The sequence below is a fragment of the Rhopalosiphum padi genome, chromosome 1 (assembly GCF_020882245.1).
Source record: "Rhopalosiphum padi isolate XX-2018 chromosome 1, ASM2088224v1, whole genome shotgun sequence".
NCBI classification, from domain to species: domain Eukaryota; kingdom Metazoa; phylum Arthropoda; class Insecta; order Hemiptera; family Aphididae; genus Rhopalosiphum; species Rhopalosiphum padi.
This window is the reverse complement of record NC_083597.1, coordinates 30,629,566-30,650,415: the sequence shown is the minus strand read 5'-3', so window position 1 is coordinate 30,650,415 and position 20,850 is coordinate 30,629,566. Positions and strand designations below refer to the sequence as shown.

Genomic DNA, 20,850 nt, shown 5'->3' with positions numbered 1-20,850 from the left:
CAATTAACTCAAGGGATAAGTTTTTTTATGATAGAAAAGCAATGTTTTGAAATTTACTTTATTTTCGATTTTTATATCTGATTACCATACATTTATACATCGTATGATACGTTTATATAAATCACATAACCCAAATAACATTAAACAAAAGCAATTAACAGACAATTTTTGGAATTTAAGATCACATTACGATTTTCTTTTATATAAATATTAATTTTATTCTCTTAAATTAACTGTATTACCATCATGTACGATAATTATGAAAAACTACTATCTTATTTTTCTATTAGCCTATAATTGTATTCTTAAAAACTGCCGTTTGCCGTATAAATAAATAATAATAATATTCCATAATATCACAAAAGCGTATTTATGTATAAAACTATTTAATAATTGTATTCTGTTGTAGTTATTGTAATATTGTAACAGAAATCATTGGATACAGACAATTTTTACGTGATACTCTGTACAACTCTGCACACACCCCTATCACGTATCGACTATACCTGTGTGGTATTATGCGGTATGGTAAATACCGAAATACACTAAGTTGAATATGCATGGAAAAGTCGGCAGAAATAATCTGCTAGGTACTGGGAAAGTGACTGTAGTCACTGCCCTAACGACCCATGAGTAATTATTAGGAAGGCGTGTTGTACAGTGACGGGATAACTGGTTAGAGTAGCACTGCGTACCAGGCACGTTCACGGTTAAAACCCCATCACTGAAAAAAAAAAATGTTTCTTTAGACATGGTAGTGAGAGACAGAGAGATCAATTTGTGTACTTATTATTATTATATCGCGTACCGTTGTTACTAAACTTATTAATATTATTGTTATTTATAACTTGTTACTAATTAGACCTTTGTGATTTTTATAAAGCTAAATTCCAAACACTTTTATAATAACACCATAATAACAGTCGATAAACCATATCCCATTGGAATTTCTCTCAAATATCCACGCAATGTCTTAATAGTTTCGTATACAATAATACCTTTAACAACTACTTATTACAGGAGAATGTTCTTTCTCTATACTATAGTAACTTAATGATATATTTATAGAATAATATGGGACAAGATAGGTTAACTTGGTTAGCTCTGATAATTATTTACCAAGAGTATTACTTTGACGTTGAAGAAGTTACAAATAGATTTTCCAAATTATATCGCAGGTGGGATATTACGTATATTTAAACATTACTTAATTAAAATTTTAATATTTGATATACATTTAAATATTATAATTTAATATAAACGAAACAAATGTTTAATTGTTTTATTTTATGAAACAATATTATTTTTTGAGTACGTGCTTGCGTACAATTTAATGAACCCAATTTCAATATTGTCAATAACACGTGGCTTATAATTCTAGTTCCTCTCCACCAATCCCATCAGTAATGTTATATGTTATGATTAAAATTGTCGGAAGTAGTTTCATTGAACCAGTGGCCGTTATATAACTTCGCTATATAACCCGTCAGTAATAACTATAATATATTATTTTATGTACAACAATAATAAAAAAACACAATATATTATATTATATGTCTTGATTCAATTTTTCGTTTTATGGGATTATTTGGTTTAAAACCTTCCTGGTGGTTAGGTCAGGTATATTATGTAACGTTTAGTTATCAATCTCATAAGGTATTTATTTCTATTTTAATAAAATCTTTAAATATTCATTAAATTTTAAAAATAAGAAATTAATATAGTACAAGTATTGTAAAAATACTTTACCTAGTATCCATAAAATAAAAACTATACAATATTTTTCTGTACTTTTTTCAGTTTTAAGGTGTATAAATCATCAACCTCGATGTATTTTATTGCAAAAATTTTTTTTAAGTATACATGTTGATAATTATACAAGAAAAAAATAATGGATTTATTTTTGTAAATAATCAAAAAATTATCACATATAATGAGTCAATACTTAACCAAAATGTTAAATAATTTATTAGTTATTACTCATATAATATGGCTACATAAATCTATAATATTTGTTTCAAATTCTATTATTTATTTAATATTTCTATCACGTACATAGATATAACAAAATATAACATAAGTGTAACAATAAAAAAGTAGTAAACGAGATAAAATACTATTTAATGTTGATACATTAAAAAAAAAAATTATTTCGTAAGTGATAAACGATAAAAATATTTTATAATAGTTTTTATAGTCGAATATTATCAATATTTTTAAAACAAAGTCTGAATTAATATGTATTTTTGTTAGTCACTCTATGTATATACATATATTTTTATGTGTGTACTGTGTATATATTAATATATGTACGTTTTTAACCACATATTTCTTAGACTAATACAATCAATATAAATAAAATGTATTAATCAATTTTCATTGAAATTGTGTTTTTAGTTAAAATTATATTCACGAACTGATACAAACTCGAAGTGTGGTAAAACATAAATTATTAATAGTTCACACTTAACACTTTGATAAGTAAATATTTAAGTGTATACTTTCAATATTTAAACGAGTAACACTCTTCTAAGTATCTTAATGAAAATTTAAAAAATGGTATTTGTTTGTCTTCAATTATCACATTAATAATTTTTTGTTTTTAATTTATTCTGATTTATATTTTAATAATTTTATCATACATGTTCAAAATATTACGTATCATGAGTCGTATGCCGAAACAAACTTCAACTTAATTGGATTCGTTCTTATACAATTTAACATTAAAAAAGATAATTTAATTTACTCACATAAATTTAGACATCTATCAAAATTAAATCTGTAAAATACTGGAACTAGACATCACCTTTCACAGAATTTCAAAATTATTAATATGAGTAATAGGTACATTATATAATATTATACAGATTATAAGAACTAATTTGGTCACATTTATCGAGTTAGTAGTTAGGTAATTACGAAACTAAGAACGCGTCTTGTGTAGGTACTCTGAAAATTACATTTAGACAACAACTGTGTATTATTACAAATTTCATTAGTGAACACTATTTGTACTAACTGTACGAATTACGAAATATCATACCATATATGGCTTTTAAATTATTAACAGTATTTTACATACAAATGTATAAATTTATAATTAAAATGAAAAGGTATGTATTTTGTAAATACTACCTATGTACTTACATAAATATTAATGCATCGATAAAATATTAAATTATGATATACGTATTTATACATCAATTGACATAATATCATGAAGTGAGGTGCAGTGGTCTCAACCATGATTTTCAAGATATGCAATGTTCAGGTTCACGCTCAATCCCGTTCAAATGAATATTATCCCTTTTTTGCACTTTTATTTACTTTTTTTTCATCGATATTATTTTTATGCGGATTATGGTTAGGTACTTAGGTTATGTTAAATATGAGTTTGGCGGTCAGAGCTGGCTGCTAACAAGGATAGGGAGCGATTACTTGTGAAACTATAGATTATGTTACCCGTTAGTTAGTAATATTAGCTTAGAATACCACAATCAATAATTTGTAATCTTAGCTTATTAGGAAAAAATTCAGTTACAGGAAAAGTAGCAGCATTAACTGTTAAATCAAAATTAAATGTTTATCAACTTTTATCATTGGAAATCGTTATTTGCGAAGTATTATAAAAACCAACATTTTGGTTGTGAAATAAAAATTATGTACACATTTCTTAAACATTAATATTTGAAATCTTTACTGCTTATGTATATAAACCTTGAGTACTACGTATTTAATTGTTTAAATTTGAATGAATAATTCGTGTTAAAATATTTACATAATTGGATAATTACTATAGAATAGGATTTTTGTTATACGGAGTTATTTACCCTACATTCTGAAATTCATTTCATCCTTAAATTATGAATTTATTCAAATTTTGATTTATGAAATTTTTAAATATAATTAAGGACCATATTTTCAATTAATTAGATTTTATATACAATTTGAGGAAGTTTTCTGTAAGGATACTTACTTATTTTTAAAAATAATTATACGTCCAAATCAAAATTCACATGATGGATTTCTGAGTTATTCAAATATTTAAACCATGGATAATAGACCTTAAAATGCATTATATTATTTAGTCTTCGGTTTGAAAAAAAATTGTAAATTTGGAAATAATACGTATGCTTATTTCAGATTATATTGTTTTATAATATGATATTTGGCTGACGTTACTTGTATGACCATAACTTTATTATAAACATAATTTGTGTGTTTCGAATATAATTATAGTAAGTTATCTTATTTACGCATGGAAATAAAATTTAAACTCGACTTTAAAAATGCGTGATACGTTTAAGCTAGAAAATATTGTACTATAGGAAAAATACTCGTGCTTATCCATCCGATTTTTATTTTTTAATACAAATAGTTTAGTCATAACGGTTTTAAAATCTACATAAAAACATGTATTAATCTAACCTATTAGTATGTGTTATGTATCTGCATCGTTAACCCGTGTTAGAGCCATTTAAATATGCGCTTTTTTCTTCGTTACACTCAAAAACACCGTAATGTATACTATAATTCATTATATTGTGTGTACTAAGACTTTTTTTCTTGAATTTTGGTAGCTTGCCGAAAATTACAGCTATCTTTTATGGTCATAAACTTAACAGTCGGAATACCAACATAATAGCTAGTATGTAGTATAGTAAAATATTATAAAAATAAAAAATGTTCACCATAAGATGTTTGTTGACTTATAGTTGAGCGAAAAGTATAAAAATACATGCGATAAACATAAGTATAATTTCGTACGAATGTACGACATATAATAATATATGTAAGCCAGAAAGTACGAATTTTGTAAAACATCTGTAAAAAATAAAAAATAATTACACTAAATTATATAACAATGTAGTATAACGTATTATTATTGTTATTATTATGGCAATATGTTATTTAGATTTTGTAAATGAATAATTCGAACAGGTAATTCGATATTAGTGGATACACAATAACTATATTCAATCCGTAAATTAACAGAGTATAATAATAATAATAATAATAATATTAATAATCAATACGTACTACACTATTAGCATCACGCAAAGGTACCGTCTCGGTTATCTATCGAGTAAGTATTACGAATCGCCTGATGGGCGCCGCATCGTCGTCGTTCTAACTTCTTATCTTTGGACGTCTAGACGGCCTTAACGGGAATAGCCGTCTTTCGATGCCGATGGTCATTTATTATTTCGGTCACGTCGGTCGTGCACACTTAACAAAACGCGCGAGAATCGGTGTCTTAAAATTAATCGCACGTCGTAATCGATATTTTAGATCACGGCCTATTCCCTACAAGAATTTATAGCAATATAAATAATAATATTATTGTACGCTCCGTGTTCAACCTTAAGGTGTGTTGTTATCCATTATTGATACAGTACAACTTTACCGACCGATATAACGTATGTCTAATAGAACTATTTTTGTAAAAGTAAATTTACCGTCAACATAAGTACATATACAAAAAAAAATGCTAAGGAAAAATATTATAATATATTTCGTCGGTTTGGCCATAAAAGATTGTTTTCACTTTTCAGGACCATTATAATTTATAACGTTTCGTAAAAGTATTTATTATATTTACGCTGATTTCATGAGCGTCCAATTTCAATTCAAATGGCTTTTTTTATTTTTCACAAATGTTGTAAGTTAAAACGCTGAAAAACACAAAAGTTTTAAACTTTGAAGAGTTTGCATCTGAGATCCATCAATTGTTAGGGGTTGTTGAAATATTTAACATAATTAATTTAATGGCCTTAATGCGTAACGCATTGGTTTTTTAACTATTTGGCATATCGCTTTTATTTGCTGCATTAAAAATATGTGTCTAACTTATTAGGCATTCTTTAATTGCGTTTAATTTAGGTAATTTTTTTGAACACTTAAAGACAATCGATTTCTAAACTCCAGTATATAAAAACATTACGTATATAATCACCCGCTCGACATCAGAGAACGGCGCCGTATTATACGAAATGCACCAATATGCGGCGGCGGGAGCGGCTGATAATAACATTTATACGGTCGTCGCCACTGCCACCGTCGATACTCAAAACACTATAAGAGACTTCGGTCGGTCGGTCGGTCGGTGAGGGTCGCTACCCCAATCGGCGAGACGAGAACCGGTCGTCGTCGTCGTGCGGGCGCCTTTTTTACGATCGTCTTGCGTGCCGTTCGTTTGCCAATTTCTGTCGCACAACCCTCACCGCCAGTCTACCTCCCCCCCTCTCCCCGCGCAACCCTCTTCTCATGGTCGCCGTGAAAATGCTAAAACTTCAATCGATAGCAATAGCGTACAAGTCACGTGCTTGCCGACACAAACTAACACACATACACTCATGCATACACACATACACACACGAGCGCACAACGAAAGAGCGAAAACGTAACATAAAATAATATATCCGTACAGTATATAACGGTATACTGTATTAGAGTGTATAATATAATATACGTCATACCCCGTCCGGTCAAGCTGAATTTCAGCGCGCAACTGTCTCGAATTGTCGAATTGGATGAATAATATTTACATAATATTTTTATTTTTATATTTAAAATACCCTGACGTAAATGAACGAATTCATTCGATTTTTAAATTGTGACTTCACCAAAACGACTACAGTCTCAGTTTTCGCTGCAACATTTCTCTGCATACAAAAATCTAATATAATAATGAGATAATTATACAATTAATAGTTGTTATATTATAATGTGAATAATTAAATGATTTAATAACAAATAAGCACATTTTGACTATATTTACGATATTTTTCTACGTATCTAGAAATTTAGACTAATCGATGAGCTTATTGTCTCATCAAATATATTATCTACGCATAATATTTCATAACAAAGTTAGAGCAGAGATGCAATCCAAATACGATTTTTTTTCTATTTAGTTTTTCATAGGCTTGTGATCGATATTTTCTTTATATGTGTATAGTTACATATGTTAAATATATTCATTCGGTTCAACCTGACTTAAGATAAATGGTTACATGTATATCGATTTGACTATACTCGTACTATAATCCTATTCCACTAAAAAGTAAAATTGTCGATTGCGTTTGATTATAAATGTATATATTTCGAAACGGTATACAGGACATGATTCATCGGTATGTACATAATAATATGTTTTAACATTTCGCTCGTTGCAGGTTTTATCGCAGTGGAACAACCATCCAGGGTTTTTCGATAAGTTTCTTCAGTTCTATCAAATGACAATGGTTTTTATTTTTTACCCTGGCATAAAAACTCCGATGGCTTACTCAGAATTCGGAATTCACAGGATTTAAATATTCTCGAAAACATGGTTTGTCGTCTTATACTTTTATCTACATGTTCTACATAACCTATTTGTCATTGTCAGTTTTATCCTTGATTATCATTTCCCTGCATACTATAGTAACATTTTATACACAAGGGAGAAAAAAATTTGAACACAGATGATGCATCTGGAATTTTATGACTATCGATAATATATTTTTTAGTAGGCATTCTAAACAATAAATATAACTCATAAAACAATTTTTAAACAAAAATACTCGTATATAAGACAGTATTGACTTTTAAAAATCTGAATAATATTATTGCGTGTTGAAAAATTAATTTTAATATTAATTTGATTGTATTTCATTTCGCAATATTTTTAACATAAATCGCAAAAATCTATTTAAAATCACTATTTTTAAATATACCATAATATATTGTTGTATTTTATGCTAATAACTATGATACACTCCACTATCGCATACATTTTTCATCGTGTACGAAATTGCATCGCTTTTTGTAGATAGCCGTCAGATACCGGACTGTGAAAAGACAATTCGACAAGCTGGCGAAACTATAGTTAGGTTAGATATTAATAGTGACAAATGTTAATGTTTGTCCGCACCGTTGCGTTGACCAGAGTGACCGAACTGGTGTCGGATGATGATTGTACTCTATAAGTCTGAACTCGGAATACGTAGCGATCTTTGCACACTATATAGTACAAAATTTCACAATGATTATACTCTATGATGAAGTTACTTACGCCGCGAATATCAAAATGGTAACTGTAACTCGGACGTCTAATCAAAAATCCCATATAGTTACCAAATAGTTTTAATCATATACTATGCAATTTCAATTGACGTGTTATAACTAAGTATTAAATTTGTTTCAAACATTTTTTTTTTTTTTGGTTTATGAATATTTAGAACTTCTTGATTGTTTTATATACACATACGCTTTATATACGTAAATTATCTTGAACATTTTAAATTAATATTAATATAAAATTAATATAAATTTAATCCTTATTTGTAAAGCAGTTTATTTAAATAATGTATGTAGATTTATTCACAATTATTTGTTTTTAAGCATAAACTGTCACTGAAGTTGGTACCAATTTTAGTGATAACAACTGATTTGATGGAAACGAAAAAAATATTTTTGGAGAACTTGATGTATACCTAATTAAGTAATAAATCAGCTACAGAATAAACGCCATTATGGTGTGACCGTATTAAACGTCTTCTAAATTAATAGTATAATTTATTGTGCTACCGCGGTATCTTAGACGGTGGTTGTAATATTGATTTAGTATTCATAAATCGTTAAATTGAAGAAAAACAGTTTTTATTATTTTAATATATTTGAAAAAATACATGAATTTGAGTATAGAATTTTAATAAACAAAAAGTTTGTGCATGATATAATATGATGTTGGTATACTAATTCTCGAGTATATTTGGTTCAAGTTAAAATATTTCTGTTAAAAAAATGTTATTATTTTAGTACCTTCCATAATAATATGTAATTTACATTTCATACATACTCAAGAGGTACATAATAATAATCGTTGTTGCTTTAATAGTGAGTTTATAAATATTACTTTATTTTATTTTTACTTTTTAGTTTTTAATACTATTTTAGTAACACGGCGATGTGGATAGGCAATATGGCTACACCACTGTCGTGGAATAATTAATTTTAGTGGAAATAATAATAATAGTTATGATAATGAACGAAACCTAAGCCACGAGTGTTCTGAACTCGAATAATAATAATGTATGTATATTAAACAAAACGCTAATTAAATTTTTTGGGAAATTATGACATTTCAATAAAATATAATATTCGTGTTATTTCTTCTATTTCTATGCTTCTATTTTATGATTCGTAGCACAAACGATTATAAATATAACCTGGGATGTGGGTTAGAATTTTTGAGCGACAAGAAAGGGAGACATTTAAAGCCCAGATGTACCATGTACTCAATTATATTATTTGTAATTATTATATATATTTTTATATAATAATTGTTAACTGATGAACTGATATAATTGATCTTCAACATTACTGTTTCATATATGTAAATAATTGATTCTACTATTATAAAACACATAAAAAACATAATAGTATTAGACTAAAACATTAAGTGAATAATATTATTTTTATTATCTGACTGCACAATTTATTACATTATCATAACTTATTATAATAACCTGACAATTATTAAAAAAATTTAAGTGTTAAATTCTTTTCCTCAGAATATTATTTATACTTTATCAGTTAATCATATATTGTGTCCTAATAAAAAAATAACGATAGTTTTTCAAGGCCAAAATTGCCTAAGGTAGTTAAATACACTTAATTATGTACTTTAATATGTTACTTATTGGCTATTGTACTGGAGCGTTATATACCTAGACATATATAATTGAAACAATGTTCTAACAATACAAAGTAATTGTAAAGGAAATCGAAAACAAAAGCACGTTGCTAGAGTCAAATTAAAAGTATAATAAAAATGAGGAAAATATGTAGCCACTCTGCTGTACAAGAGTCACGCCTTTTTTCTTTTTAAAATTATTATCAACTAGTCTTAATTTTTTACCGGAAACCATCTTCAAATTTTAAAATTTATGTATTTTTACTTCTAAGTATAAATCATGTAAGTACACAAAAAAATCTAAAGTATCTCAGAATTTAAAATGAAATCTAAATTAGTTTTTACGCATAAATATATTGAAAATTAATTGTAATAATACAAGTTATGAGTTGTTTACATAATCAACTAAGACGGTGTTAAAGAAAAAGTTACATATCCGCGAAAATATTTTTAAACGAATTAGAAAAATATACTATTTTATGCTCATAGACGATTACTACAAATAGGTATACTTAAATTCTGGGCTACGCATTTATGTAAATAAAAAATAACCACTACTAAACTACAACAAATTAGTCATATGCTTTTATTAAACCGGAATCACGTCTAAAAGCTTTTATTCGCGAGCCATGTTAATTAACAAATATATGACGTATTAAATGAATAAATATGACACGTTAACACGCATTTGAATTTAAAAAGGCGCACGAATGAATACAAAACAAAATATAAGACACGAGTATTGATATAAATGGTGGAAACCATTTATAATATGCCTATTTCATTATGCTATTAATGGATTGATTCACGGAAAACAGACAAATATCGAGTGATGACGGTAATACGGTATCCGAATTGTGACTTTTGTTGTTCCAGGTGACCGCATGGATGTAACTATTTATTAGTAAATGGACACGTATCGATTGTGACGTTGTAGTTGGGCCGGACTTTGTGAAAAGGTAAGCAAAATGCTTTTAGTGCCAAACCTTTCGGTTGTGTGTATGTGTATGGGGGAGGGGGGAAGAACGGGTACACTATAATACAGGTGCGCACCTGCCATCACCGTAAAGAAAACCAACGAAATAATTTTTACTTCTTTTTTTTTCTTTTCTTTTTTTTTACATTATTCTTTCGAATACACTTTATGTCGGTTGTGTTATAAACATCCGACGGGCAAAAACCGTCGACGAGAAACTCTTTAACGAAACGTGACACAAATAATTATTTGATTGTCTCCACCCTTATAAGTATATAACTGTATACAGTTTGTGGTGTGCATGACTTGGAGAAATATGAAAAAGACCGTCTCGACCCAACTCTAAACTAAATTACCCAAGTTCTTGGAAACAATGGTACTGATAAAATTATATGTATAAGACATTTTAATACCCTATTGCTATTGGTTTACAATAAACGTTATTGATTAACTATTTTATACTGTTCGCAACCACAACGCCCATACGCGAGGATTTGTAAAACCTCCATAAACGAATTTATTCCATTTGAAGTTCTTTATTTTACTAAATTTTATAGTTACACTTGATAAAATTTAACTACTTGCAAATTGAATTTAAATAAACTTAGTTAGTAGTTAGTAATAATGCTATAAACAGTATAAGCTATATAAATTAAAATGTATATCAATTATAAAAATACTATGTACTATAATAATTTAATACTTCTAAATCTACGATAACTGTAATTATTTATAAAGAACATATTTATCATTTGTGTGCAAGTATATTTTTTGCTAGTATTTATTTTATATGTATTTACAGACTATAAGTAAAGATTAAACAAATTATAATCTATAAATAACAACTTAAATCCATGAGAGTATACAACCACTAATTAAAAATATCCTTGAACAATGAATAAACAATATATCTATATTTAAAACTTGTAATATATATATATATTATACATTGTACAAGTATAGTTTTCACTAAGATTCAATACCAAAAGTATATGCTTTAATGTGTTTGAATAGATTGGTATATATTTTGATTGATTGAAATGTTTCAAGTAGGTAATACAAATAAAGATATTTCTGACTATGAAATTAATTACATGGAACTTAAATTAAAAAATAATTTAAAAAAAACATGGTGAGTATATAATGATTAGTGACTGGGTGTTGGCTGTAATTATGTTATTAAACTTGAAAGCAATGATAAATCATCGCATATTATTTGAAATATAATTCTGATTAGAATTTTACTTATTATATATTTTCTTAATATGTAATTCCTTTAAATGCATTAAATAGGTATAATATATTGCATAGTCGTGAATAATCATATATAAAAATTGCAAGTAGTAAAACCTAATTTGAAATTCGATTTTTATGTATCGAAGTACTCCGAAAAATTTTCTGTCTTGAAATATAAAATTAAAATTGTATGTTGACATATTGTCGTTCAAAAAAATAAAACTCAAAAAAAATACTGAAATTATGAGTGTAGACACTTAAATGAATTCCCTTTAGAACTACATACTATAAATGAAACTTTTAAATAAGTACTTTAATTCTTCTACCCAAACATTCCAAACACATTATTGTAATACTAATATTAATTACTCAACCTTCACTCATATAAATTCTAAAATTAACGAAAGATTAGTATGTAACATTAAAAGACAAACTTTTTAATAAAAATATACACGTGGTGTACTTAAGGACCTTCATATTATATTTTTACCTATATTTTGTTACATATTATTTACTTAGAGAAAAAACTAACACACATTATATATAAACTTATGTACATAAAGTATATTTAATATTTATGCTGTTTATGATTTAATATTATGTATAATATTATTTAATATTATAATGTGTAATATTTATTACTATATCTATTTAATAAACAACTATAGTTTATCATAAACTGGAGTTTTATTAGGAGCGTATTAAAGAAAAATAATGAGAATAAGGGAACATCATTAAAATTTATTTAAAGATATTAAAAACAACATTAATTTATTTATTTTTAGATCACAAATAGCGTATTTTTCGTTGATAAATATCGTTTAAACACCTTGTAATCCATTTACTAGGTCCTTGTTGTTTAATTAAAACCATGGTGAAAAATAATGGTTACCCTTTTTAAATTATCTTAATCATAATGAAAAATGAATAAATTTAACACCAGCCTTTAACAATTTTTTTCAAACTTATTACATAAAATAATAACTATTTTTTTTTTTTTTTTAATTAAAACTGTTATTTGTTTTAAAAATGTGATATTTTACATAATAATATAAGAAAACTGAAATTTTTATGTATAGTATAAAGTATATAAATAGTACCTATATATATATAGTATGTATAAATTAAATGTTTACAATTATTTTCAATAATATAATACAAACAACTAACTATTCAAAATAATAATTTTTATTTTTATTATCTTAAGGTATATTTTATTTTAACAAATAGAATTACTGCATGCATAAACATAATTAATTAATTAAGAAAATATGATATATTAATATTTGAATAAAAAAAAGAAACCAGAATACATTTTCAGTACTTATACTCAATTAGAAACGTACATACGAGATGTGGAGATGTCTATAGATTTAACAAAATGGATTCAAAAACAGATTCAATTATTATATCTTAAATAATTTTAAGGTTTTTAGCCAAAAAATATAAATGTGGTGTAGAAAAAACTTTTAATTAACGATCAATATTGTAACTTGTGAACGTGAAGCAGGTAAAGGCTAATATTTAATACAACGAGGATTTACCATAAGACTGTAATTGTTTCAATTTAAAAACCTGTTTAGTCACTCTGATGATAATAGATTTCAATTATACCTTGCTATTGAGTATGTAATTATAATATATATGTGTTAAACTTTGGTTCAATGATAAATTATTGCTGCATACAAAAAATTATTCTGAAAGGTGATGAGTGACAGCTTATATTTGTTAGTATATTTTATAGCTTAATTTTCAATTAATAATATTACTGGTACGATGTGTTGAATTTGAACTGTTTCTTACCTAAAAAATAGCATATAATTATTATAATATTATATCATATATTATTGTTATTGTTATTAAGTCAAATACCGCGTACCATAGAATAGTGTGTACAAATTATTAGTAAAAATAGTTTGAAATTAATCTAAACCTTTCAAAAAAAATGTAATTATGTACATATAAAAATAATACATAGAATTGCGAAAATATTCAAGCCCCCGCGGTTGATATTTTTTAATTACAACATAATCACAAAAATTCTTGGAGAATAAAACGTTATTATATGTTTTAATATTCAATATCGTCAAAATTTAAGCTACAAAAGTTCAAACGCTTGTAAACAACAATAGTGCTTATATGGTTTTATATTTATTAAATTCTGAAAGAAAAACTTACGAAAAAGGTAATATTACATATTAATGTTATTTTACTTACAAACAAAAATGTTATTGTACATAAATTGAAAAATAAAGTTAAAAATTTTAAATATCTATAAATAGCATAAAAAGAATGAGCCAACATATTTTTAAAGTAATGTAATTTTAATAAAATACAAACTTAAATATTTGTCGAAATTTTAATTATCTAGCTATATCTTTGGTATTACAACAAAAATCTAAATCTATTTTGTCAAAAATTAAATAGCATGCGTACATTTTCCTGATCTTCTGTTTTTATCTCCCCCTGATTATTTTATAAAATATTAATATTTTGTTTTACTATTATACTCTCTTTAAAATACCAATCAAATGTACTACCAGAAAACACGCTCATAGTTTATAGTTGAAGCATTTTTATCTTAATAATAAAGATAATGATAAAAATACTAAACATTATAGTATAGTACACATTAAACTGATCGTTCAAAGTCTAAAATAAATCAAGTATGAGTTAGGACACAAGAAAATGGTATGCTAGAAATATTTAAAACACCAAAAATCATTATAAATTTATGGTATTAAATGTATTGTTAGTCTTTCATTTTTTTTATGTATAAATAATGATTTTAAGATACAAAAATAAATAATTACAAATCATACTTTATCTATTTAAATTGTGCATAGGAACATATATTTTAAAAGGTTTTTGGTGAACTAATAATAACAATATTCTCTATTCTGAAACGTTAGTTTCGAGTGTTCAATTTTTCAGCATATCTTTATGCTACATGATACTTTTGCAACATAGTTTTTACTTAAATAGTGAGCCTACCAATGGAGCCTTAGCCATATTAAAAATAAACAGACGTTTACACATTATATTACCAATAGACTCTCATGAATCACGATAAATATGCAACTACTACAAAAAGTCAAGCCACATAATTAATTTATTTTATACGCATTGAAACACATTTTAATGTGCCACTTCGAATTGCGTGTGCTTTATATAAAACCTATAGTTATTGTATAACACAGTAGTTACCATTACTTAATGAAAATTAGTTGATTAAAAATGCTTTAAAAATTATTTTTATACGTATCTATACATTTGTTTTTCTGAATAGACTTGAAAGTTGCAGTATATGTACAACTTTCTTAAAAAAATATTGTTTAGTATACTGCATTATTATTGAAAATCAAAACAGCTATAGTAATTACTAATCATCACAAAATACAGTGAATTAAAACATATTAGGTGTTATTTATTTGAGATATTAACACAATAAACACAATCTGTGTTTAAATATATCACTCTGAAGAATGAGCCGTACCTATATAAAATATTAGACTGGTATAGAATTGCGTGCAACACGCTGCAATAGTAATATACACTCGTTTGCACTTTAACCCTTATTCTAAAGTTAAACATATTTTTACTAAACTGTTATTTATCGATCATATCCACATACCTAATATAATAGCCGCAAACACAATACAACAATATGTTTTTATATTTTCATTTCTAATAACGTAAAATTGTTATCGACACGTTGAAGAAGATAGAATATCGTGTTTCGAGGGGCGTGTGAGTTTTACAGTGGTTGAATGTATATACGATATAGTACGATAGCGTTTTATATGAATAAATTTGAACAGGAACATTTGTAAATAAAAAAAACATACACACACAAAAGCTGATTTACTAATACAAACACACAACTACAGGCGCGTCCAGCTAGGCCAAATAGATAGAAAATAAGCCACGAACGAATGCTAAACACTGAACTACTTTACATACATACAATATATGCATTTACCATTTAGTAAATATTATGAGTGCGACGTGTTTATTTATTTATATACATAAAGTAAAATGGGTTCATTTTTCCGATATCTCATTAGTATTTATATACGAACATATAATTTGCATTCAATTTCAATAACACAATATTTCTAACACAATAATATAGATATAAGGAGAATTCAGAATATGTATCAAATAATAATATAGATCTAAATTTACATCACTTCCCACTTTTCGATTAACAATACATTTATTTAAATTTTGAATTTAGGAATTTTTAAATTTACATTTAAATCTATTTTTTCAAATCCTTGAGATTTTTTGTACTAAAAGTATCGTTTTTTATACAAACTTCTGTTTATAAAATGAGAATCCCCTTTTTATTGTAAATTACTTTTTAAATAATTCTTTTGGACATCTTGATGTACCTAATTAAATGTTTAGACGAGTAGTTTCTTATAGTTACTAAGGACAATGCTTCCAAAAATTATTTTACAAAAATTTTAAATATATGTAAATCAGATTTATTATTTATTTCACTTTGGTAATTTTTAAAAATTATTGATATTTATTGATTTTATTATTTACAAAATGTATGCAGTCTAAACCATTAATTTTGCTGAATTCATATAATTACAATATTCAACTAAGACAATGATAGTTGGCGGTTGGTCTACTCATACCACACCCAACTCTACGCTGACCTCACTACGTCACTCCATAAGTACAACTCGGTGGTTACTGGTCAGTTTCTCAAAAACTTTACATGTTTCACCGACCTAGTCACGTCACTTAAACATTTTTCAATTATATATATAAAATGTACTTGACACGCGCTTCACTTACATTAACCTAACACCTAAAATATGGTAATGATAGCAAACGTCCCCAATCGAGTTGTCGTTTATGATGAAGTAAACCTCTAAGACCAACTTTTTATAAAATAAATTTAATTATTTTAATATTCTATGTTTTTAAATGATTGTATCAAAATTATATTAAATCTTAAAATCGATTTAGAAATTCTAAATCCAATATAAAAGTTATGGTCAAAATGAAAGTCTAGAATATACTTTTGTTTTAAAACTACAAATAATTGACAATTATAAATATTACTCTTATGTTAACAATGATATACTATGTATAAAAATATATAAAAATAATATTTGTTTACAATTTATCATATCACGATTTTTATGAACCATAGTAACGATAATTGGTAACTACCTTACATAATTTACAGCTATGGAGATACGAGCAATCATATGAGTTATAAGTATTATTAAATTAATAAATAATAATTATTATTATTATTATGATAATATTCATAACAAGCCAGGTTCCTACAACTCGTGTATTTAACTAATATTCTCTTTATAACTTAACAGAGTACTTGTATGAGCATTTGGTATTTGGTATTCGTTATTCGTCATTTGCCACTTCCCCGTGGGTTATCAGTACAATAGCACGAATAATATATGAATAATAATTTAAATAATGTATTATATATTCGTCAAATACACAAGTTTTGGAATCGATTTAATTGACTATAGGTGTAATTTGACGATAATTAGAGTATTCGTATATATTCGTCAAATATACAAGTCGTGGCAATAATATAGCGTAATGCATACAACTATACGCTTCATGAACTATTCATTAACTCTACTTAATAAATTTCAGTTGCTTAAAATAAAAAAAAAACTATAGCATATATGTTGAAAGAAGTTCAAGCCCATTAATTTGTCTAGTAACTATAGGTATATGTATAGTGTTTGTAAAATATATACATCTGTGATGTACATGCGAATTTCTTTTCAGTAGAGTAAACACAATTTGTATGAATGCTTTGTGCAAATAATAATTTGTATTTTTGTTGTAGCTACACTTAACCTAAACTAAACACACTTGTTATTTATCAATAAATATGATCAAGGCCATAACTGAGGGAAGGGTCTTTGGATCCAGACTCCCCTCTCCAATATTTTTAAAAATAGAAAAATTTTAGTGGTGAATATAAGGTATAATATAGGGTAATATTTAGGTATCTATATTGAAAAAATATTGGACCTCCCTCCCAAATTTTTTTTCAGTTACAGCCTTGAATACGATAATTATTTATTGCACGTGGTTGCCATCTTATGACAAATATTATTGATATGCTTTACGTCGATACACTTTAGGTTATGTAAATTAATACTTAACGATTTTTGACACGAAACTTCCAAAATTTCTGTGTTACATCGGTGATCATTGAAAACGCAATTTCCATTGTTTGATCGTGTAACACGAATTCCATACAATAAAGTATATTATTTCACACAATAGTCCTTTAAATTATAACAATAATATGTATATATTAATGTTAGGGAATAGTCTGTACGTTATCGCATAATGGTTTCCACGTGTATTAAACTTTGGTGACCATTCTACCTACATATTAATGATACTATTATGTAAATGACTAATAATGGTCCAGAAGTTATACGAAAACAAAAAATGATTTTTTTAAAAATCGACGAAATCGGGAAAAGTAACAATACAATCTATTTATTTATTTGTAAGTACGATATTAGCAAATAATTTTAAATTTACGAGGCACAATAGACTTATAAGGAAATAATTACATATTAAATGTTAAAAAATATCGATATGTACATATAAATTAGTACATACTCCAGATTTTAAAATACATTTCGCTAAGTTTTAAGACTGTAAAAATACAATTTGTAATAAGTAGTATATAAAATAATGTTATAACTGAATCATGAAAATCGGTCGTATTATCCGAGAATAGGTTTTACAATATAAAACAAACATTTTTGAAAGTTACGACAAAAATAATTTCAATAACCAAATGTAGAATATTATAGTAGGTAACACTGAGTCTTGAATTATCATAATATTATTTTAATTCGGCTGTACGTATTTGCATATAATAACGATTGGACTACACAAACAATATTACGGTATAAGGCTATAATACATGTATATACATTAGAAAATTCCATAAAATATTCAAAGCGCAAATTATGTTAGATAGGCAGTACCTACGTATCTGTACAAACATTAACGTTAATCGAGTAAATCAATTTAATTTCCAGACACTTAAATAAATCGAAGTACGTATGTATTGTAGTCCCAAAGACGGCACGACAGCTAGCGTAGGGATGACGTGTTAATTTAGACTTACTTGATGCATTATTCAACGAGTTGTGTTTTCCAATGTTACACAATATAATGTACATACATCATGTGGAACATGTTATATTATTATGATATTAGAGTTAGCAACTTTAGATTAGTCGACAAAATAATTTGGTAAGTTACCAAAGTACAAAAGAAGTTTTGAAAAAGTTAGCCGGCTTTCATTTATTATTATTGTTCTATTGGTTTTATTATTTCCACCTACTAGCGAGAAAACGTATTAGTTTCGTTTCAAACGAATACTATTCGATACACCTGATCCCACGGTTGAACAAAACGTTTCGTTATATATATATATATATATGATTACTTGCATAAAGAAACTGTAGACACCCTGCGTATACATTATATATTATATTATTATGTACGAAATAAAGTGTAAAATATAACACGTTTTTCCACTCTCGGGTAGTCGGTGACGATTTTTTTTACTTATGTTTCAGATTCAACTAATGGACATAGACAGTCTTGTTTATTTCGTCAACCAAATAGCACACGGGTTGAAGATAATAGATCTATCTACACACATTATAATCAAAATCCACAACTCTTTAATCTGATGACACAGTATTTACGGGTATTTTTATCAACTGTGAATTTTGTAAAAAAAACTAAATAATTGGTAGACAAATATTTCGAAAATATTTATTAATTGAAAAATAATACAGACTGTACAGTGTACTTGTTTATACAAAATTCCAATTGATTTTTTTTTTTAAAGCTAATTTTCAAAAATTATTTATTTTGTAGCAAATTACAAAATAATTTAGTCTATTATGTAGTCTTAAGTTTGAAGGTTGAGTTATTCTAATATCTTATAACCAAATCTTATTCAATCATCAGACAATTTTATATTGAATTTTCAACTGTCACATAGTGAATGTCATAATCACAAGCTAATTTTTATTGAGTACTTAAAATTCAAATCATAAAATTTACGTTCATGGTTATATATAACTATAGATTGTGACTTAGGTCATAGCTTTGAATAGTAAAGTGATAACATTTTTTCCATTTAAAAGCTTAAATAAAATAAAATGTACCTGATATAAATATTATATTTTAATGTAAAATAAATACATATACTTATCATAAAAATGACTAAACAAACTAAAAATGTGTTGATTTTATAAAATTGTCTTTCGTCAAAATGTTATTTATCAACCAACTTGAGACAATCAATAATGAGAATCAATCATTGAACAACTTAGCCAAAAATAATTTGGTCTGAATGCTCTCGATTAACACAAATTGTTAGTGTAGTACCGTCCACGAAGCATACATTTAATTTTAAATATAACATATTATTATAAAACGTCATTGTGGCATACAATATATACTCAATACTCATATACAATTTTCTGTATGATATATATAATTCATATATGCTTTTTATAGTAATGATTTTCTTCGAAGCTAACTTAAAGTAATATATAGCCACTTCGTGTGCTCATTTTACGATTAAAAATTAAAAATTTTCCATTTCTGCTAAAATAAAAATAAAGTAATAATTTTGCGTATATTTCATATACTACGCGTGATATTTATGCTTACGATCGCGTGCCACATTATGTCCTATAACCACAATAATGTTTTTGTATTACAATATACCTACGTGGCAGCTTTCATGTATAATAGCGGACCACAAAAACGTTATAAATATAATTCTGACCTAGTACAACACACTGTGATTTTTTTTTTACCCCCTGGGACGCCACTGTTATTATTATACCCACAGGTTAGGTATTTTTGTATTTTTTTTAGTTTTGATTACTTTTACACC

General features: G+C 26.4%; 1 protein-coding gene across 1 annotated transcript in view; it reads left to right on the top strand.

Moving 5' to 3' along the window:
* Window positions 1-20,850, top strand: part of LOC132931936 (glutamate-gated chloride channel-like) — an 88,001-nt gene that overhangs the window by 45,604 nt on the left and 21,547 nt on the right. The window contains exons 2-3 of the mRNA XM_060998044.1: window positions 10,556-10,638; window positions 19,511-19,644. The gene's annotated coding sequence lies outside the window, so the exon portion shown is untranslated. The remainder of the gene's footprint in view (window positions 1-10,555; window positions 10,639-19,510; window positions 19,645-20,850) is intronic.